Below are 6,730 nucleotides of genomic sequence, written 5' to 3' on the forward strand. Positions count from 1 at the left end.
GTGAACACATTTGCATAGTGGTGGTGAGAGATTGATGACCTTGTGGTTGTTTCATCCACCTGAGGCTTGAGAAATCTGTGTTCAGTTAATGCCCAGTCTATCAATAATCCATCACTTGGTTCTTGTGCCCCTGTAACATAAAACCTCCTTGACAGTGACTGGGCAGACAACAAGTTCTCCAGAGCAGAGTCTGTGTCAGGACCTAGTACAGCGTTTTGTAGCAATAAGGATTTTAAATACCAAATGCAGACAGTGACAGATCATACCAGGGAGTTGCTCTGGCTAAGGATTCTCACTTTTCTCACTGCTTATATATTTGGTATTTTCTTGAATTATTTCTCAATGCTGATGTGAACAGGAGGATGTTTGTAGTGTTTCTAGTTTCCCCATATCGTGTGTTCACTTCCACTTTTGTGTATTATTGGATATAAATCTTTCTCCGTAGTTAAATATCCTTCACAGGTCAAAATTCTTTGGGGGCTCATTAGCATGTACAATTTTACCCTTGCCAAACCTTCTGTGGTTTGCAAACATCAGTTTCTCTCATCTAAGTGGTGTAAAGGATTTCTGCTATGCTCGAGATGGATCTAATGCAGATTTGCTGCTTTCCATCTAGTATTTCTCTCTATGTATATTGGCAGAGCAGCCCCTTCATGAACAGCCTGATTTATGGCTCAGGGAGTGCTGCAGCCAGCAATTTGAGATGTCAGCTCTCCCATGCATATTGGATTCTCCATCCCTCCTTTTGTCTTAGCTCCAGCCCAAAAGCCATCCAAGCTTTTTCATAGTGTTTTCTAACTGCATTTTCAGGTCCTTGATTAAGCAAGATTTTCAGACTCTGTTGCAAGGAGAGCTTCAGCAAGGAGCTGAAGAGCAACTGGGAGATGAGCAAAAAAAAATAATTACAAAAAAAACCAAAGGAAAAAAAAGAGAGAGTAGTCTTAATAATCTTACTAAAGATGAGAAGTAACAACCTGTTGTGAAGAAAACCAGGGATCTTAGCAGCCTACTCAAGACTTGTAAAAGTGTTTTCTTTCACAGATGTAATCCCAAAGTAGTGAGGAAATCAGCAGGTGTTTCTCCTCCATCCTTCCCATCTCCCAACCTTTTCCTTTTCTCTATCCTTTACTTTAACATGCAGGACCAATTAGAAAAGACACGTGGAGTCCCTGTTGCTCATCAGTTCCTCAGAACCTGGCTTTGCCCTGGTGGAAATGGAGTTAAAATATTAATGTTTCCGATGAACTGGGTGGTGTTCAGTGCTTGGTCTGTGCAAACTCCAGTAACCAGCATCCTTCATCAAGCTCTGCTCTCACCTTCCTCAGTCATAACTGCCCCAGCTCATTGTGGGCCCTGTGCAGTCTCTGCTCCTAAGAGCAGGATGCTTTTATCCCTCCCTTCCAATCCTGCACGCTCTTATCATCAGGAGATGTATAAGCCACAACACTATAGTGGGAAATATGTTCCTAGGATGAGTCTTCAAGATCAAGAGTGACACTGAGAGGAAGCCATGCACATGGCTATTTTTAGACCTACCTTCTGCAACCATCAAATTCTGTGATTAAAGTAACACCGCCATCCCTAAGTGTGATTTAATTTGAATTTTACCTAAGCCACTTAGGATCTTCTTCCCAGAATATCCTTTCTACTCTGAAAGTGAGACCCTTTTGGCTATCTAGGTTTTGGACTTTCAAATTCAAGGATTGACTGGTGTCAACCCAAAAGCCCTTTTCAAGTAATGACAGGGGAGAAAGCACTAACAGAAAATCCCTTATTTGTACTTTTCCCATGCCTTTTGGTACACAATTTGTAGCTTTGTGCTCAAGAGAAACCTGATGTGGAAAACAGTTCACCTAGCCAGGCTCAAGGAAGATTTGTAACAGTGAAGGAAATATGCAGGGAGAGCTGATAGTAGCATTTTTGTTGCTCATTCTTCTGTGTAATTTTCCTTGGAGTGAGTGGGAGGTTATAATATTAATTTGTCTTACTTTTGTGGATATAAACACACCTCAATCAAAAGAAATATAGTATAAATATAAGATATAGAGAAATAGAAAATCATTGATGTACTTATATGTGTACCATCAAGCATGATACTCTCCCTGAAGCTGGTGCTGGTACCTGGACGCTTGAGAAAGCGAGAGAAAGGCTTTGAAACCTCATTTCAGCTTTGGATACACGATGCCCGGTGGCGGGTGAAGCGGACAGGACCAATGGGATTTTCAGGAGAGCAGAGAGAGAATAAATTGGCGTGTCCCAGCTCCGGGACCAGGCAGCAGCATCCCGCCGGGACCCGGCCGCGCACCGGCACCGCCTGGCCGGGCCGCTGGGGGGCGCCCGCCGCCCGCCCGCCGGCAGCGCCCCGCGCGGATCCCGCCGTCTGATCCCACCCGGATCCCGTCTGATCCCACCCGGATCCCGTCTGATCCCAGCCGGGTCCCTGCCCTGATTCCGTCTGATCCCACCCAGGTCCCTGCCTTCATCCCGTCTGCATCCCATCTAATCCCACTCGGTTCCCTGCCTGGTATCTCGTGTGATACCACCCGAACCCCTGCCCTGTTCCCGTGTGATCCCACCCTGGATCCCGCCCGAATGATCCCGTCTGATCCTTCCCGGATCCCTGCCCGGATCCCATCTGATCCCACCCGGATCCCGCGCGTCTGATCCAGCCTGGATCCCGCCCGCATCCTGCCCGTATCCCTCCTGGATCCCAGCCCTGATCCCTTCTGATCCCACGCGTCTGATCCCACCCGCATCCCGTCTGATCCCGCTCAAATCCCGTCCATCGAATCCCGCCCGGATCCCGCCCGCATCCTGCCCGTATCCCTCCTGGATCCCAGCCCTGATCCCTTCTGATCCCACGCGTCTGATCCCACCCGCATCCCGTCTGATCCCGCTCAAATCCCGTCCATCGAATCCCGCCCGGATCCCGCCCGCATCCTGCCCGTATCCCTCCTGGATCCCAGCCCTGATCCCGTCTGATCCCACGCGTCTGATCCCACCCGCATCCCGTCTGATCCCGCTCAAATCCCGTCCATCGAATCCCGTTCGAATCCCGCCCGGATCCTGCCCGGATCCCGCATCTCCTTCGTCCCCAGGAGCCTGTGTGACACTCACGGGCTCTGCTCACACACTCTCGGGATGGTTCGGCTGGAAGGATCCTTGAAGGATCACCTCGTTCCTTTCCCCCGCATGGGCGGGATCACCGTCACTGCATCAGGGTGCCCTGTCCAGCCTGGCCCTGAGCGCTTCCAGGGATGGGGCGTCCTGGATAACCCGTTCCAGTGCCTCACCACGCTCCTGGTATCACAGAATCACAGTCATTTATGTAGGAAAAGACTTACAGGACCATCAAGTCCAACCTTTAACCAGTCATCACCTTCTCAACGAGACCATAGCACCAAGTGCTAAAAACCTACCTTATGTCAAATTGAAATCTACTCTCAATTGAAAATTATTACACCTTCTCTCATCACTGCAGGTCCTGCTGAAAATTCTGTCCCAATTTTTCTTGTAAGTTTCATTTGGGTACTGAAAGGTGCTCCAAGGTCTCCCTGGAGCCTTCTCTTTTCCAGGCTGAACATCCCCAGCCCTCCAGTCTGTCTCCATAGCAGAGGTGCTCCAGCCCTTGGAGCATCTCTGTGGCCTCCTGTGGTCCCACTCCAACAGATCCCTGTCTCTCCTGTGTCCAGGATCCCGGGGCACAGGGGGCTGCAGGTGGGGCTCATGAGAGAGGAGCAGAGGGGCAGAACCACCTCTCCTGCTCTGCTGGCTGCACCACTTCTGACACAGCCCAGCACATGGTTTGCCCTCTGGGCTGTAAATGCAGTCTTGTTTCTCAAATCTTTCATTCCTCCCCCTGAGGATTCTGTTTTCTCAAGGGGATGTTTGGCTGTTTCTACCTCAGTGCTTGGTGCCCCCACACTCCCTCTTCCCATGTTTCATCTTTCTGTCAACAAGCTAACCTTTTCTTGTGAACCAGAATAAATCTTTGCTATCTGGTCAAATGAGCTGGTATAATCAGACACTGGACTTCTCAGAATTAATTCCTCTTTAAAACACAGCACCAGTTCTAAGTTCTCCAATCTCAGTTCAAAATCTGACGGTGAAAGAAAATCCACCACAAACCATCGGTGAGCTCTTGTGCTTGTGTGTTGCTATTGCTATCACTCTGTGGTTTGTGGAGGTTTTCTTGCAGAGGGAAAAAAGTCTTTAAAAATAGAAAAATAAATTAACTTCCCACCCTTGGCAAATCAAATAACAAAAAGCCAAACTGTCTCCAGTGAATTTGTCTAACACTGGTTTCTTATTCAATATTTCTATATTGGCCTCAGCTGGTTGGTGGAAAAGCCCCTGACAATGTTTTCTTTCTGGGGCTGCTATGGGCTGTATTACCAGAGCTGCTCAGCTCTTCCAAAAGTTTCCTGACTCTGTCATCAGTGACCTGTGTCCTGCCCTCCCCAGAGCCCTTCCCTCTGTGCTGGTGGTGTGTAGCATTTGCTTATTAACTCTTCAGTCCTGAGAGCAAGGGGCTCAGTTGTACCTGGGGGGGGGGGGTTTGTGCCCTTACTGCAGAGCAGTGGATGTGACTCCACTTTGAGAGGTGACATCTAAACCTCCAGGAAGATATCCATCCCATTTGTGATGGATTGAAGTGTTCATCTGGATTTGCATCTCCCCACAGAGCTCAGCACCTTCCCATTGCTGTAAAAGCAGCAGTGCTGCTGAGGACTCCTGTGCAAAGGCAGATTCAACTCTTAACAAATAAAATACTCAGTGCTATAAACACTTAGTTACCAAAAACTGAAAGTCCACACTCTTTTCTTAGCTTTGAGGCACTTTTAGGATCAAATGTTAGGTCAGGTTTGAGTAGGTTACACAGATGTGATTCAGGGGCTTGGATGCAATGCTTCAAGTGACTTGGGTATGTTATAAAAATCCATAGCTTGGTGAAGAGGTGTGAATCAGAGAGTCAGAATAATTCAGCGTGGAGGAGATCCCTGGGGTCACCTAACTTTCTGCTCAGAGCAGGACCAAATTTAGATCAGGTTTCTCCGGCCTTGTCCAGTCATGTTTTTCTTGTCTCTGGGGATGACAATGAAACAGATTCCTGGACCCTGTGTCTGACCACCTTCAGGGTGGTAATTTTTTCCCTGAAATCTGGTGGGTGTGTCCTATGTTGCACCTTATATCTGCTGCCTCTTGTCCTGTTTCTGTGCAGCCCAAGGAAGAGTTTGGCTCCGTCCTCTCCACAACTCCTCATTGCAGATTGCAGCAGGATCCCACTGAAGCCTTCCCCTTCCCTTCTCCAGGCTGTCCCCTGAATCCTTCCCCTCTCCAGGCTGGCAGGTCCATGTGGCTCAGCCTCTCTCCAGCCCCTGGCCATCCTGGTGGCCTCTGCTGTGTCCATCCTGGTGTGCTCCCATCTCCTCCTGCTGAGGAGCCCAGCACTGGACCCCACACTCAAGGTGTGCCTTGCCAGTGCTGAGCAGAGGGAAAGGACCTTCCTCGGCCTTCCTTGCTGCCAGAGCTCACTGCCAGCTCATGGCACCTCCACCAGGCCTCTTCTGCAGATATTCTGCCTGGCTGCTCAATGACCATCACGTGCTGGTACATGGGGTTTTGCCTCCCATCTGATGGGCTTCGCATTCACCTTTCCAGCACTTCGCCATGTTCCCATTAGCTGGTTCTCCAGCCTGTTGAGCTCCCCTACACACAGCTCTCCCTTCCCTCCCACACAAGGACCCTCTGATCACAGTGCTGAACACTCCACTGAACAGGAGGGGTTGAAAGGAAACAAGGAGGTCACACAGTTAATGCACAATGTGGAATAAGTGAGTCTTACTTGCCAAATATAAGAGGTTATTTGGGGTAAACCCTGTTTAATGACAGGCATGACAATTTACAAAATTGTTATTAAGTGAATAAACTACCATGTGGTGTTACAGAAGGCCTGAAAAAAATATTAATAAACTGTTGGTTCAAATGTGAAAGCGCTAAACTCATCGACTATGATGTGCTCTAAAAATAGAGACTTGAGCCTCTGCATCAAAAAAATAATGCTTCCCTTAGGAAGACTTAACCAGGTCCAAGCAAAAAGCTTTCTGGCTGAAGTCCAAAAACTTTTTTTGGAAGTCCTGTATTGGCTTTCTTTTCATTACTTCCCCCCGTCCCCACCATTTCTGTTAAGCAGTAGTGTGTGTTCAGTTGCTATGATGATAACAGCAATGACATTCCTATCACCATGAAATGTTTTAAGTTTAAAAGTTTATGTGATTTTTGTACATACTGATCTTACAAGTTAAAAATGCCCTGTTCCCTATTTACGCTACATGGAATGAAACTTTAAAAAAAGGCTTGTTCTTCAATTCTCTCTCCACTTCTGTTTTCTGTCCTATTTGTTTTCTAGATTTTTCTGTTTATTTTACAGAGCTGGTAACTTCAGTTTAGAAAATGCTGTGAAGGAGAGCTGGAACTTGCCAGACCATTGTCCAAAGTCAGTGAGTTCCAAGGTTTTTGTTTGACCTATGGATATTTACACTGTTTGCACTTGTAGGGCTTACCTGCCCTACAGAAGAGATTTAAATGCTGCCTCAATAGTTCAGAGAAGCAGTTTGTTAAAAAGGGCTCACAGCCATAGGGACTGTTGGGTTTTTTGCTTCCCAGTGATACCTTAAGTTTATAAAAAAATTACTAAACCCTTGAACTAAGTCCAGTGCAAGCCTGGATC

The sequence above is a fragment of the Zonotrichia albicollis genome, chromosome 5 (genome assembly GCF_047830755.1).
Source record: "Zonotrichia albicollis isolate bZonAlb1 chromosome 5, bZonAlb1.hap1, whole genome shotgun sequence".
In the NCBI taxonomy this organism is placed as follows: domain Eukaryota; kingdom Metazoa; phylum Chordata; class Aves; order Passeriformes; family Passerellidae; genus Zonotrichia; species Zonotrichia albicollis.